Source organism: Mus caroli, unplaced genomic scaffold, assembly GCF_978045245.1.
Source record: "Mus caroli unplaced genomic scaffold, Mus_caroli_1 scaffold_1, whole genome shotgun sequence".
NCBI classification, from domain to species: domain Eukaryota; kingdom Metazoa; phylum Chordata; class Mammalia; order Rodentia; family Muridae; genus Mus; species Mus caroli.
The window spans coordinates 114,493,759-114,510,091 of record NW_028227256.1 but is presented as its reverse complement, the minus strand read 5'-3'; the positions used below and the strand labels follow the sequence as shown (position 1 = coordinate 114,510,091).

The 16,333-nt window shown below is 38.5% G+C and overlaps 1 pseudogene; it reads left to right on the top strand.

Moving 5' to 3' along the window:
* The first annotated feature begins 3,027 nt into the window (after positions 1-3,027).
* LOC147006111 (uncharacterized) overlaps positions 3,028-16,333 on the top strand; it is a 34,816-nt pseudogene continuing 21,510 nt past the window's right edge.

The following is a 16,333-nucleotide window of genomic DNA, read 5'->3' as shown; positions in this document are numbered from 1 at the left end:
GTTGACTGCAAGCATCTTCCTCTGTATTGTTAAGGCTCTGGCATAGTCTCTCAGGAGACAGCAATACCAGACTGCTGTCAGCAAGCACTTCTTGGCATCAGCAATAATGTCTGGGTGTGGTGGTTGCATATGGGATGGATCCCAAAGTGGGGCATTTTCTGGACACCCTTTTTTTCAGTCTCTGCTCCACACTTTGTCCCTGTATTTCCTTTAGATGGGAGCAATTCTGGGTTAATATTTTTGAGATGCACGTGTGTCCCCATCCCTTAACTGAAGGCTGTGCCTAACCTCTGGATATTATCATGACAAGTTCTTTCTCCCCTTTGTTGTGTATTTCAGCTAATGTCATCCACAATTGGTCCTGGGAGCCTCTTGCTTTCCTGGCATCTGGAACTTTCTAATGACTATACCCAGTTCCATATTCCTCACTGCTGCATACCTCTGTTCAATTTACTGACCCTCTGTATTTATCCCTCTTCTCCTCTCACCCCTGGTCCTGTCCCCATTTTTCCCTCCCACTCCTCTCCCCACTTCCCCCATGTCCCTCCCTCACTTTACCTCAAGTGATTATTTCGTTCCCTCTTTTAAATAGGACTGAAGCATCCACACTTTGGCCTTCCTTCTTCTTGAGCTTCATATGGTCTTTGAGTTGTATCATTTTCCACCTTTAAAATTTTTACCACATTTATCTAAAGGTATACATGTGTAGGCATGCATGTGACATAGTATCTTGGTAAAGAACAGGGGAAAATTGAGGAAGTTGCCTCTCATCTTCGACATGCACATTCCAGTGATAAACTTTTGCTAGCAGGCTTCAGTACAGAGCCATATCTTTGCCCACTCCCTTATTTTTCTGGGACAAAGTCTCTCATGGTGACTGGAGCTGAAAATTTTGGTGACAGTAGCTAGCTATGAAGTTTATGGAATCAGTCAGTATTCACTACTCCCTGTTCCTAGTGCTGTGGTTACAGAAACACAGCCAATATTTCTATATTTTATAGGGTACTGGAAATCTGAACTCGGGTCCTCTCACTTGTGCTCAAAGCACTTCATCTACTGAGCCATCTCTTCAGCCACTTTTTGAAATTTGATTAACCATTTTTCCTACTTATTAAAGTCAAACCTCCTGACTTTCTTTTAAACAGCGAACCACTACAACATCAATTTTCTCATTTTAATTCCAACACAATTACATAGGTCCCCTTTTTGACCCCCATAAACGTCGAAGTTCATCTACCATCTGTTCTTTCTACTAAAAACTTCATCTTCTATCTACCATTAGGTCTAACTGCAATGTTTTAAACACAAACAAGACATTAATTTTAAATATTTTGTTTGCACATATTAGTTATTATGAATAGGGATCTCAGTATGGCTACAGCTTTAAGGAGAGGCTCTGTATCATTTTTTTTGGTGGGGGGACTTACATGAAAACTGAGTTGCACATCTGCAACCTATGTACCAGGGGACTTTTTTTTGGTCCTTGTATGTTTTCTGTTTGGTGTATCAGTCTCTGATAGCTCATAAGAGTCCAGATTTGTTGATTTTCTTGGACCTGCTGTGGGGTTTTCATCCCCTTCAGGGTTTTCCATTCTTCATCCACACTTCTATAAGAATCACTGCCCACTATCCAAAGTTTGGCTCCGTGTATCTGCACCTATTTCAGTTAGATGCTGGGTAAAGCCTCTCAGAGGACAATTATGCTAGGCTCCTGTTTGCCAGCATAACAGAGTATCACTACTAATGTCAGATATTGGTTGCTTCTATATGGGATGGGTTTCTAGTTTCATGACAAGCAAAATAATAAAATACACTGTTTAAATAATAACATTACAGGACTCCTGAAAAATGTATGTGGGTGAGAATCATAAAAGATAGAAAAAGTAGAACGTGAATATAATCAGACAAAATTACTATGCATCAAATACAAAACACTGTTTTTCATAAATGAAAAAGAAAGATGAACAGCAGCAGGAAGGTGAGGATAGTAAATGAGAAGGCAATGAACAACCTAAAATGTATGAAAAGTGTTCAAATTCCTTTGTAGTTAAAGTAATATGAATATTCAGGAGCACATTTATATATAAGTGAGATACTTGTCCTTTCTAGTCACAGATATCTACCTGCCTCTGTTTCCTAAGAGCCAAAGTTAACAGAATGTGTCAACACATGCAGAATCAGTGGTGAGTATTTATTGGAGGCAATAGCATATAAGAAGAGTAATCATTTACTAAACCAATGTGTTTTTATTTTAGAACATTTCCAATGCAATCCCATACATTTTAGGAAATAGTATCTTCTATCTGCCATTAGCTGAAAGCCTATTGTCATTTTCATCTGTATTTATTATGCTAATAGTCTAGATAATTTTAGGTACAGTATTCTTTCCTAAGACAAGTCTAATTACGAGAATGTGTTGATGTAAAAGTACACAATAAAATTTGAAATCTCCTTTTGGACTAGAACTACACTTTGCATTCCTGAAACATCTGTATCCTCACATCCCTGATATACAGCTGTAAAATTATTTAAATAATAAGAAAATTAAAGAGGAAAAGAAGATAAAGAAACATATTGGAAAATACCAACTAAGCCTTGAGGCACAATTTGAGCTTGTTTTAGTATTTCCTCTAGAGGCTATTTTTATTCATTAAGGTGAGTTATCCAGGATGGAAAAATGTGTCTCTTTGCATTTTCCAGCATATTCTTTGTAGAAATTTAATGCCATTGGTTGGTAAAGCCATCTTTAATATAACTATATTTTCAGCCTCTTATCAGGACAAAGTCCCAACAAGGAAGATATTGTAGGAGAATGAAGTTCAGTTGCCTTCAGTGACAGCTGAAGGCATTAAAAATGATGCAGAGGTATCATATCTAGGTAAGAATAGCTTGAGCATCTGATCATGAATCCAAAAAAGAGCAATGTCCCCATTAAAAAGAATGTGATGATATAGTACAATCCCAGATCTTCCTTCAAAACCAAAAAATCATGTTCTTTTAGAACTGGACATAGAGTCCAAAAGGACTATGTCTGTGGATACAGTGGTGAAGCAAGCACTGATTGCCTTGTTTTTCTTGGCCCCAGCCAACTATATTGGTTACCCAGAAATACCTTCAGCTGTGGTTACCTCACAGATTCTGGCAATTATTGCAAATAGATGCCTCAATTCTGTTTTGATAAACCATCTCAGGTAAAGGCAAGGAAAGGAAAGAAAGGGTGAATATCAATTTCTACTGACAGCCGTGCTCAACCTGCAATTACAACTCCGGTCTGCCTATATTAGGTATATAGCAATTCACTGCAGTCACATACCCAGGTCTGTAGAGAAATACACCTTTTTTTTTTTTTTTTTTTTTTGGAAAAACAGCACATAAATGCAGAAAACGAAAGTCTTTTGTATTTTTCTGCCTATAGAAGATCATTGTTTCTGCATCTCTTCTCTGGGACCAGTAATGTTGTGTGGTCACTTTTGACTTCTGCTTTCTACTCTTCAGTGTTACAAGGAAGAGGGAGGATCTGTTCCATGTAAATACAGACTGACTTCTGGAATGTGGAAGGCCAACTTTGGTGAGATATTCCCTTCTGAAGGAGGCAGGAAAAATGGCTTTGTCTCAGGAAAATGTGTGCATGATTATGGAAATGGCTGAGTGTTCTTACAGAAATATCCAATTGTCAGAACTTCCAAACATTCCCTATGCTGACTCATATTTAAAGAACTATTTTGTCACATGACTTTCAGTATTAACTCTTCAAAACTTTGGTCAGTGGTGTGCTTATGACACCTTTTTACTTATTCCAGTCTAGTTTTTTTTTTTTCAATATAACTTCTATAAATGAAAACACAATCTGAAAATCTTATAAAGTTTCTGATAGCAAAGGTGAATATATATGATGATAAACATGAATGTGTAGTTGATTTCTACAGAGAATCACTAGGGTCACTATTTGGTTGTGAAGAAAGGTCCATGTATAGTGAGTGAGTGTTGCATCTGAGTACCTATTGCAGTAATTCTCAGCTTTCCTACTGCTGCAGCCTTGTAATTGAGTTCCTCATTGTGGTGATCCCAACTATGATTTTATTTTTATTGACAAGTCATACCTGTAATTTTGCTACTGTATGAGGCCTAATGTCCATATCTCTACTTTCTGGTGCCTTAGGCAAGCAACTACCATCAGATCATTTAATGGACCATACCATTTGATCCCCAAAGGGGTTACCACCCACGGGTTGACAACTGATGTCATATTGAGTATTAGCAGAGAAGTCACAACATTCTTTCATTCAGAAAATAATTTATCAGAAATACATACTAGTTATTGATAGCAGACCAAGTTTTATAATTAACAAATTTTTCTTTGGGTAAAATATAGAACTTGGACAACAGACACAAGGGGATATTGTTAATTTTAATTTCAGGTTCTATTGACCTTCATGGATGTGGCTTTAGAGTTCTCTAAGGAGGAGTGGGAATGTCTTGATTCTGCTCAGAGGGCTTTGTACAGAGATGTCATGTTGGAGAATTACAACAACCTGGCTTCTGTAGGTATGAATAATTTTTTCTTCCATAATTTCTACTCTCCTTAGGGAAGTCTAAAACTCTACTAGTGTTTTGGTGTGACTTCCATTAATCATTCATTGTCTTAAATTTTTAAAATTATTGGTTACTATCTTATTTATAGCTAACATGTTATATACTCTTATCTTGGTTTTACATTTAACATAAAGATCCTTCAGTCTTATACACTTTGGGAATAAGCATTCAATAGCATTTATATGTGAATCCACTTAGACTAACATATTCTTCTTTTTCTAGTAATTTCATTTAAAAAGAAATTCAGAATTTTAAATTTTGGTTGACTTAAAAAGACTCTAAAACATTCTGATGGAAGTGACTATAAAATAAGTTATTCATGTACTTTTTATGCTTTTTGATCTTACTTACAGGGCACAATACTGTGCTAGTGCCCAGCTACATTTAATGGCAAATCTGTATGTCTATTTGAATGTACAGGTGTTGCTGTTTCAAAACCAGAGTTAATTTTCTGTTTTGAAGAAAACAAAGATCCATGGATTGTTGATAGAAATGAGACAGAAGGAAGAGCACCAGGTAATCTGAAGTGAAATAACATGTTATATGACAATTCTAAATCAGGAAGAAACTTAGATGTAGTTAGAAAGCTCTTCAATAAAATTTTTTCCTAAGAAGTTCCTTTTTAACAATGTATAAAAGGAGTAGTCCACCATGGATGCTATATGATTTTTGCATTATTTTAACTTTATAGACATAATTTCAAATGTAGTATATATATTATACACACACCACACACACACACACACACACACACACACACACACAAATAGAGTAGTTGATGATTATCTCATATTATAATTGAGGTCAGTATTTTTCTTTTTTCCTTTTCTTTTTTTAATTCTTTAATCCTTTTGGACAGTCCAGTCTTCATCCCCTTCCCAGACTGCTCCCCATCCCACACCTCCTCCCTTCACTCTAACTATCTTCTAGAGGCTGTCTCTACCCTACCATTTCTACCCCACCAGAACGCCCAACTCCGTGGGGCCTCACGTCTCATGGGTTGGGTGCATCTTCTTTTACTGAGGCCAGACCAGGTAGTCCTCTGCTGTATATATGATGGGGGCCTCACATCAGGTGGTGTATCATACCTGGTTGGTGGCTGAGTGTCTGAGAGATTTCGGCGGTTTAATTCAGTTAAGACCGCTGGTCTTCCCATGGGGCTACCCTCCTCTTCAGCTTCTTCCAGATTTTCTCAAATTGAACCATAGGGGTCCCTGTCTTTAGAATATTGATTGGGTTCTATTATATGCATCTGACTCTTTGATCTGCTTGTTGGGCTCTCAGAGGGCAACCATGCTAGGCTTCTGTCTGCAACTACACCATAGCATCAGTAATAGTGTCAGGCCCAGGGGCCTCTCTCCTTGAGCTTAATCCCAGTTTGCACTTGTCACTGGATGTCCTTTCTCTCAGGATCTTCTCCATTTTTATTTCTGCAGTTCCTTTCAGACAGGAACAATTCTGGGTCAGAGATTTTGACTGTGGTATGGCCATCCCATCCCTCCAATTTGTATCCTGTCCCTCTACTGGAGGTAGACTCTACAAGTTCCCCCTCCCCACTGTAGGGCATTCTTTTATTAGATATTTTCTTTATTTACATTTCAAATGCTATCCTGAAAGTTCCCTATACCCTCCCCCTGCCCTGCTCCCCTACCCACCCACTCCCACTGGTTGGCCCTGGCTTTCCCCTGTACTGGGAATATAAGTTTGCAAGACCAAGGGGCCTCTCTTCCCAATGATGTCCAACTCCTAGGCCATCTTCTGCTACATATGCAGCTAGAGACTGGAGCTCTGGGGGTACTGATTCGTTCATATTGTTGTTCTCTCTATAGGGTTGCAGACCCCTTCAATTCCTTGGGTGCTTTCTCTAGATTCTCATTTGTGGGCCTTTTGTTTCATCCTATAGATTACTGTGAGCATCCACTTCTGTATTTGCCAGGCACTGGCATGGCCTCATATCAGGGTCCCTTCAGCAAAATCTTGCTGTCATTTGAAATAGTGTCTGGATTTGGTGGCTGGTTATGCGATGGATCCCCGGTGGGGCAGTCTCTGGATGGTCCATCCTTTCAATTTAGCTCCAAACTTTGTCTGTGTAACTCCTTTCATGGGTATTTTGTTCCCTATTCTAAGGAGGAATGAAGTATCCACACGTTGGTCTTCCCTCTTCTTGATTTTCTTGTGTTTTGAAAATTGTATCTTGGGTATTCTAAGTTTCTGAGCTAATATCCACTTATCAGTTAGAATATATCTAATGGCTTCTTTTGTGATTGGGTTACCTCACTAAAGATGATATCCTCCAGATACATCCACTTGCCTAGGAATTTCATAAATTCATTGTTTTTAATAGGTGAGTAGTACTCCATTGTGTAAATGTATCACATTTTCTGTATCTTTTCCTCTGTTGAGGGACTTCTGGTTTCTTTCCAGCTTCTGGCTACTATACATAAGGCTGCTATCAACATAATGGAGCATTTGTTCTTCTCACCAGTTGGAACATCTTCTGGGTATATGCCCAGGAGAGGTATTGCCCTTTCTAATTCCTTGAAGAATTGAGTTGTAATTTTGATGGGGATTGAATTGAATCTCTAGATTGCTTTTGGAAGGATAGCCATTTTTACTACATTAATCCTGCCAATCCATGAGCATGGGAGATCTTTCCATCTTCTGAGATCTTTGATTTCTTTCTTCAGAGACTTGAAGTTCTTATCATACAGATCTTTCACTTCCTTAGTTAGTTTCACACCAAGGTATTTTATATTATTTGTGACAATTGTGATGGGTGTTATTTCCCTAATTTCTTTCTCAGTCCCTTTATCCTTTGTGTAGAGAAAGACCATTGAGTTAAATTTATACCCAGCTATTGCACTGAAGCTGTTTATCAGGTTTAGGAGTTCTCCGGTGGAATTTTTGTGGTCACTTATGTATACTATCATATTATCTTCAAATAGTGATATTTTGACTTTTTCCTTTCCAATTATTATCCCCTTTATCTAATTTTGTTGTCTAATTGCTTTGGCTAGGACTTCAAGTACAATGTTGAATAGGTAGGGAGAAAGTGGGCAGCCTTGTCTAATACCTGATATTAGTGGGATTGCTTCAAGTTTCCCTCCATTTAGTTTGATGTTGGATACTGGTTTTCTGTAGATTGCTTTTATTATATATATGTATGGGCCTTGAATTCCTGATATTCCATGACTTTTAACATGGAGGGGTTTTGGATTTTGTCAAATGCTTTCTCAGCATTTAACGAGATGATCATGTGGTTTTTGTCTTTGAGTTTATTTATATAGTGGATTATGTTGATGAATTTCCATATATTAAACCATCCCTGCATCCCTGGGATGAAGCCTACTTAGTCATGATGGATGATCGTTTTAATGTGTTCTTGGATTCGGTTTGTGAGGATTTAATTGAGTATTTTTGCATCGATATTCATAAGGGAAATTGGTCTGAAGTTCTCTTTCTTTGTTGGATCTTTGTGTGGTTCAGGTATCATAGTAATTGTGGCTTCATAAAATGAATTGGGTTTCTGTTTCTATTTTGTGGAATAGTTTGAGGAGAGTTGTAATTAGGTCTTCTTTGAAGGTCTGATAGAACTCTGCACTAAACACATCTGGTCCTGGTTTTTTTTTTTTTTTTTTTGGTTTGGAGACCATTGATGACTGCTTCTAGTCATCTTTAGGGGAAATGGGACTATTTAGATCATTAATCTGATCCTCATTTAACTTTGACACCTGGTATCTGTCTAGGGAGTTGTCCATTTCATTCAGGTTTTCTAGTTTTGTTGAGTATAGTCTTTTTTAGTAGGATCTGATGATTTTTTGGATTTCCTCAGGTTCTGTTGGTATGTCTCCCTTGTCATTTTTGATTTTCTTAATTAGGATACTATCCCTGTGCCCTCTAGTTAATCTGGCTAAGGGTTTATCTATCTTGTTGATTTTCTCAAAGAACCAGCTCCTGGTTTGGATGATTCTTTGAATAGTACTTTTTGTTCCCACTTGGTTGGAGTTTATTTCCTGCCATCTACTCCTCTTGGGTGAATTTCCTTCCTTTAGTTCTAGAGCTTCTAGGTGTGCTGTTAGGCTGCTAGTGTATGCTCTCTCTACTTTCTTTTTGGAGGCACTTAGGGCTATGATTTTCATTAAACTCTAAAAAGTTTTTAATTTCTTTCTTTATTTCATCCTTGACCAAAGTATCACTGAAGAGAGTGTTGTTCAGGTTCCAAGTGAATGTTGGCTTTATATTATTTATGTTGTTATTGAAGATCAGTCTTAGTGCATGGTTATCAGATAGTATGCAAGGGATATTTTCTATATTTTTGTATCTGTGAAGTCCTGTTTTGTGATCGATTATATTGTCAATTTTGGAGGAGGTACCATGTGGCGCTGAAAGGAATGTATATCTTTTTATTTTAGGATAAAATGTTCTGTAGATATTTATTAAATCCATTTGTTTCATAACTTCTGTTAGTGTCCATGTGTCTCTGTTTAGTTTCTGTTTCCAGGATCTGTCCATTGGTGAGAGTGGGGTGTTGAAGTCTTGCACTACTATTTTGTGAGGTACAATGTGTGCTTTGAGCTTTACTAAAGTTTCTTTAATGAATGTGGCTATCCTTGAATTTGGAGCAGAGATATTCAGAATTTAGAGTTCATCTTGGTAGATTTTGCCTTTGATGAGTATGAAGTGTCCCTCCTTTTTAAAATTTTTTATTTTTTGATAACTTTGGGTTGGAAGTCAATTTTATTTGATATTAGAATGGCTACTCCAGCTTGTTTCTTTGGAACATGTGCTTTGAAAATTGTTTTCCAGCCTTTCACTCTGAGGGAGTGTCTGTCTTTGTCCTTGAGGTGGATTTCCTGTAAGCAGCAAAATGTTGGATCCTGTTTGTGTAGCCAGTCTATTAGTCTATGTCTTTTTATTGGGGAATTGATTTTAAGAGAAATTAAAGAAAAGTAATTGTTTCTTCCTGTCATTTTTGTTTTTAAAGTTGGAATACTGTTCTTGTGGCTGCCTTCTTTTAGGTTTGTTGAAGGATTACTTTATTGCTTTTTTTAGGGTCTAGATTCTGTCCTTGTGTTGGTGTTTTCCCTTTATTATCCTTGAAAGAGCTGGATTCCTGGAAAGATATTGTGTGAATTTGGTTTTATCATGGACTACTTTCGTTTTTCTATCTATGGCTATTGAGAGTTTTGCTGGGTATAGTAGCCTAGGCTGGTATTTGTGTTCTCTTTGGGTCTGCATAACATCTGTCCAGGATCTTCAAGGTTTCATAGTCTCTGATTAGAAGTCTGTTGTAATTCTAATAGGCCTGCCTTTATATGTTACTTGACCTTTTTCCCTTACTGCTTTTAATATTCTGTCTTTATTTAGAGCATTTGGTGTTCTGATTATTATGTGTTGGGAGGATTTTCTTTTCTGGTCCAGTCTATTTGGACTTCTTTAGGCTTCTTGTATGATCATGGGCATCTATTTCTTCAGTTTTGGGAAGTTTTCTTCTATAATTTTGTTGAAGATATTTGCTGGCCCTTTATTTTATTATTTTATTTTTTTTATTTTTATTTTTTTTAATTTTTTTATTACATATTTTCCTCAATTACATTTCCAATGCTATCCCAAAAGTCACTCATACAGCCCCCACTTCCCTACCCTCCCATTCCCATTCTTTTGGCCCTGGCATTCCCCTATATTGGGGCATATAAAGTTTGCAAGTCCAATGGGCCTCTCTTTCCAGTGATGGCCGACTAGGCCATCTTTCCATACATATGCAGCTAGAGACAAGAGCTCCGGGGTACTGGTTAGTTCATCTTGTTGTTCCGACTATAGGGTTGCAGATCCCTTTAGCTCCTTGGGTACTTTCTCTAGCTTCTCCATTGGGAGCCCTGTGATACATCCAATAGCTGACTGTGAGCATCCACTCCTGTGTTTGCTAGGCCCCTGCATAGTCTCACAAGAGATAGCTATCTTTGGGTCCTTTCAGCAAAATCTTGCTAGTGTATGCAATAGTGTCAGCGTTTAGAAGCTGATTATGGGATGGATCCCTGGATATGGCAGTCTCTAGATGGTCCATCCTTTCATCACAGCTCCGAACTTTGTCTCTGTAACTCCTTCCCTGGGTGTTTTGTTCCCTATTCTAAGAAGGGGCACAGTGTCCACATTTTGGTCTTCATTCTTCTTGAGTTTCATGCATTTAGCAAATTGTATCTTATATCTTGGGTATCCTAAGTTTTGGGCTAATATCCACTTATCAGTGAATACATATTGTGTGAGTTCCTTTGTGATTGTGTTACCTCACTCAAGATGATGCCCTCCAGGTCCATCCATTTGGCTAGGAATTTCATAAATTCATTCTTTTAAATAGCTGAGTAGTACTCCATTGTGTAAATGTACCATAATTTCTGTATCCATTCCTCTGTTGAGGGACATCTGGGTTCTTTCCAGCTTCTGGCTATTATAAATGAACATAGTGGAGCATGTGTCCTTCTTACCGGTTTGGACATCTTCTGGATATATGCCCAGAAGAGGTATTGCTGGATCCTCCGGTAGTACTATGTCCAATTTTCTGAGGAACTGCCAGACTGATTTCCAGAGTGGTTGTACAAGCTTGCAATCCCACCAACAATGGAGGAGTGTTCCTCTTTCTCCACATCCCCGCCAGCATCTGCTGTCACCTGAATTTTTGATCTTAGCCATTCTGACTGGTGTGAGGTGGAATCTCAGGGTTGTTTTGATTTGCATTTCCCTGATGATTAAGGATGTTGAACATTTTTTCAGGTGCTTCTCTGCCATTTGGTATTCTTCAGGTGAGAATTCTTTGTTCAATTCTGAGCCCCATTTTTTAATGGGGTTATTTGACTTTCTGGAGTCCACCTTCTTGAGTTCCTTATATATATTGGATATTAGACCCTTATCTGATTTAGGATAGGTAAAGATCCTTTCCCAATCTGTTGGTGGTTTTTTTGTCTTATTGATGGTGTCTTTTGCCTTGCAGAAGCTTTGCAGTTTCATGAGGTCCCACTTGTCAATTCTCGATCTTACAGCACAAGCCATTGCTGTTCTATTCAAGAATTTTTCCCCTGTGCCCATATCTTCAAGGCTTTTCCCCACTTTCTCCTCTATAAGTTTCAGTGTCTCTGGTTTTATGTGAAGTTCCTTGATCCACTTAGACTTGACCTTAGTACAAGGAGATAGGAATGGATCAATTCGCATTCTTCTACATGATAACAACCAGTTGTGCCAGCACCATTTGTTGAAAATGCTGTCTTTCTTCCACTGGATGTTTTTAGCTCCCTTGTCGAAGATCAAGTGACCGTAGGTGTGTGGGTTCATTTCTGGGTCTTCAATTCTATTCCATTGGTCTATTTGTCTGTCACTATACCAGTACCATGCAGTTTTTATCACAATTGCTCTGTAGTAAAGCTTTAGGTCTGGCATGGTGATTCCACCAGAGGTTCTTTTATCCTTGAGAAGAGTTTTTGCTATCCTAGGTTTTTTGTTATTCCAGATGAATTTGCAGATTGCACTTTCTAATTCGTTGAAGAATTGAGTTGGAATTTTGATGGGGATTGCATTGAATCTGTAGATTGCTTTTGGCAAGATAGCCATTTTTAAAATGTTGATCCTGCCAATCCATGAGCATGGAAGATCTTTCCATCTTCTGAGATCTTCTAGAATTTCTTTCTTCAGAGACTTGAAGTTTTTATTATACAGATCTTTCACTTCCTTAGTTAGAGTCACACCAAGATATTTTATATTATTTGTGGCTATTGAGAAGGGTGTTGTTTCCCTAATTTCTTTCTCAGCCTGTTTATTCTTTGTGTAGAGAAAGGCCATTGATTTGTTTGAGTTAATTTTATATCCAGCTACTTCACCGAAGCTGTTTATCAGGCTTAGGAGTTCTCTGGTGGAATTTTTAGGGTCACTTATATATACTATCATATCATCTGCAAAAAGTGATATTTTGACTTCATCTTTTCCAATTTGTATCCCTTTGATCTCCTTTTGTTGTCGAATTGCTCTGGCTAGGACTTCAAGTACTATGTTGAATAGGTATGGAGAAAGTGGACAGCCTTGTCTGGTCCCTGATTTTAGAGGGATTGTTTCAAGCTTCTCACCATTTACTTTGATGTTGGCTACTGGTTTGCTGTATATTGCTTTTATCATGTTTAGGTATGGGCCTTGAATTCCTGATCTTTCCAAGACTTTTATCATGAATGGGTGTTGGATCTTGTCAAATGCTTTTTCTGCATCTAACGAGATAACCATGTGGTTTTTGTCTTTGAGTTTGTTTATATACTGGATTACGTTGATGGATTTCCGTATATTGAACCATCCCTGCATCCCTGGGATGAAACCTACTTGGTCAGGATGGATGATTGTTTTGATGTGTTCTTGGATTCGGTTAGCAAGAACTTTATTGAGTATTTTTGCATCAATATTCATAAGGGATATTGGTCTGAAGTTTTCTATCTTAGTTGGGTCTTTTTGTGGTTTAGGTATCAGAATAATTGTGGCTTCATAGAATGAGTTGGGTAGAGTACCTTCTGTTTCTATTTTGTGGAATAGTTTGTGAAGAACTGGGATTAGATCTTCTTTGAAGGTCTGATAGAACTCTGCACTAAACCCATCTGGTCCTGGGCTTTTTTTGGTTGGGAGACTATTAATGACTGCTTCTATTTCTTTGGGGGATATAGGGTTGTTTAGATCATTAACCTGATCTTGGTTCAACTTTGGTACCTGGTATCTGTCTAGGAACTTCTCCATTTCATCCAGGTTCTCCAGTTTTGTTGAGTATAGCCTTTGGTAGAAGGATCTGATGGTGTTTTGGATGTCTTCAGGATCTGTTGTTATGTCTCCTTTTTCATTTCTGATTTTGTTAATTAGAATACTTTCCCTGTGCCCTCTAGTTAGTCTGGCTAAGGGTTTATCTATCTTGTTGATTTTCTCAAAGAACCAGCTCCTTGATTGGTTGATTCTTTGAATAGTTCTTGTTTGCACTTGATTGATTTTGCCCCTGAGTTTGATTATTTCCTGCCGTCTACTCCTCTTGGGTGAATTTGCTTCCTTTTGTTCTTGTGCTTTTAGGTGTGTTGTCAAGCTGCTAATGTGTGCTCTTTCTAGTTTCTTTTTGGAGGCACTCAGAGCTATGAGTTTTCCTCTTAGAAATGCTTTCATTGCGTCCCATAAGTTTGGGTATGTTGTAGCTTCATTTTCATTGAACTCTAAAAAGTCCTTGATTTCTTTCTTTATTCCTTCCTTGACCAAGGTATCATTGAGAAGAGTGTTGTTCAGTTTCCACGTGAATGTTGGCTTTCTATTATTTATTTTGTTATTGATGATCAGCCTTAGTCCATGGTGATCTGATAGGATGCATGGGACAATTTCAATGTTTTTGTATCTGTTGAGTCCTCTTTTGTGCCCAATTACGTGGTCAATTTTGGAGAAGGTACCATGAGGTGCTGAGAAGAAGGTGTATCCTTTTGTTTTAGGGTAAAATGTTCTGTAGATATCTGCCAGATCCATTTGATCCATAACTTCTGTTAGTTTCACTGTGTCCCTGTTTAGTTTCTGTTTCCATGATCTGTCCATTGGTGAAAGTGTTGTGTTGAAGTCTCCCACTATTATTGTATGAGGTGCAATGTGTGTTTTGAGATTTACTAAAGTTTCTTTAATGAATGAGGCTGCCTTTGTATTTGGAGCATAGATATTCAGGATTGATAGTTCCTCTTGGAGGATTTTGCCTTTGATGAGTATGAAGTGCCCCTCCCTGTCTTTTTTGATGACTTTGGGTTGGAAGTCAATCTTATCTGATATTAGAATGGCTACTCCAGCTTGTTTCTTCAGACTATTTGCTTGGAAAATTGTTTTCCAGCCTTTCATTCTGAGGTAGTGTCTATCTTTTTCTCTGAGATGAGTTTCTTGTAAGCAGCAAAATGTTGGGTCTTGTTTGTGTAGCCAGTTTGTTAGTCTATGTCTTTTTATCGGGGAGTTGAGTCCATTGATATTAAAAGATATTAAGGAAAAGTAATTGTTGTTTCCTGTTATTTTTGTTGTTAAAGTTGGCATTCTGTTCTTGTGGCTGTCTTCTTTTAGGTTTGTTGAGGGATTACCTTCTTGTTGTTTCTAGGGCGTGGTTCCTGTCCTTGTATTGGTTTTTTTCTGTTATTATCCTTTGAAGGGCTGGATTCCTGGAGAGATAATGTGTGAATTTGGTTTTGTCATGGAATACTTTGGTTTCTCCATCTATGTTAATTGAGAGTTTGGCTGGGTATAGTAGCCTGGGCTGGAATTTGTGTTCTTTTAGTGTCTGTATAACATCTGTCCAGGATCTTCTGGCTTTCATAGTCTCTGGTGAAAAATCTGGTGTAATTCTGATAGGCTTGCCTTTATATGTTACTTGGCCTTTTTCTCTTACTGCTTTCAGTATTTTATCTTTATTTAGTGCATTTGTTGTTCTGATTATTATGTGTCGGGAGGTATTTCTTTTCTGGTCCAGCCTATTTGGAGTTCTGTAGGCTTCTTGTATGTTCATGGGCATCTCTTTCTTTAGATTTGGGAAATTTTCTTCTATAATTTTGTTGAAGATGTTTGCTGGTCCTTTGAGTTGAAAATCTTCATTCTCATCCACTCCTATTATCCGTAGGTTTGGTCTTCTCATTGTGTCCTGTATTTCCTGGATGTTTTGAGTTAGGATCTTTTTGCATTTTCCATTTTCCTTGATTGTTGTGCTGATGTTCTGTATGGAATCTTCTGCACCTGAGATTCTCTCTTCCATCTCTTGTATTCTGTTGCTGATGCTTGCATCTATGGTTCCAGATTTCTTTCCTAGGGTTTCTATCTCCAGTGTTGCCTCATTTTGTGTTTTCTTTATTGTGTCTACTTCCCTTTTTAGGTCTAGTATGGTTTTGTTCATTTCCATCATCTGATTGGATGTGTTTTCCTGTTTCTCTTTAAGGACTTCTACCAGTTTGGTTGTGTTTTCCTGTTTTTCTTTAAGGACTTGTAACTCTTTTGCCATGTTCTCCTGTAGTTCTTTAAAGTCCTTCTTGATGTCCTCTACCATCATCATGAGATATGCTTTTAAATCCAGGTCTAGTTTTTCAGGTGTGTTGGGGTGCCCTGGACTGGGCGAAGTGGGAGTGCTGGGTCCTGATGATGGTGAGTGGTCTTGGTTTCTGTTAGTAAGATTCTTACCTTTACCTCTCGCCATCTGGTAATCTCTGGAGTTGTTATAGTTGTCTCTGTTCCGAGGTTGTTCTTCTGGTGATTCTGAGTATCCTCTGTCAGCAGACCTGGGAGACAGGCTCTCTCCTCTGAGTTTCAGTGGTTAGGGCACTCCCTGCTGACAAGCTTTCCTCTTAAAGGGAAGGTGTACAGATATCTGGCGTTTGGACCTCCTCCTGGCCGAAGAAGAAGGCGGAAAACAGGACCTTTCCCAGATGCTGTGTTGCTTTGGCAGGTCACAGAAGCTGTAGGCTTCTGTGGTGCACACTCTCAGCTGTGCAGACTAAGTTCCTAAGTTCAGTGGAGTCCTGGATCCAAGATGTGCTCCCTGCTCCTAAGGCAGAGGGCTCTTGTGCAGGGAAGACCACTGTCTTCCAGCTAGGAGGGTGCCAGATGTCTGTGGCCCCAAAAGGGTGCTGCCTCAGCGGCTCTGTGGCTCCCGCCTGTCCCAGAAGCTGTCTGCCTCTGTGGTCCTCAGTCTAACCTGTACAGACTAAGTTCGGAGGAGTCCCGGAGCCAAGAT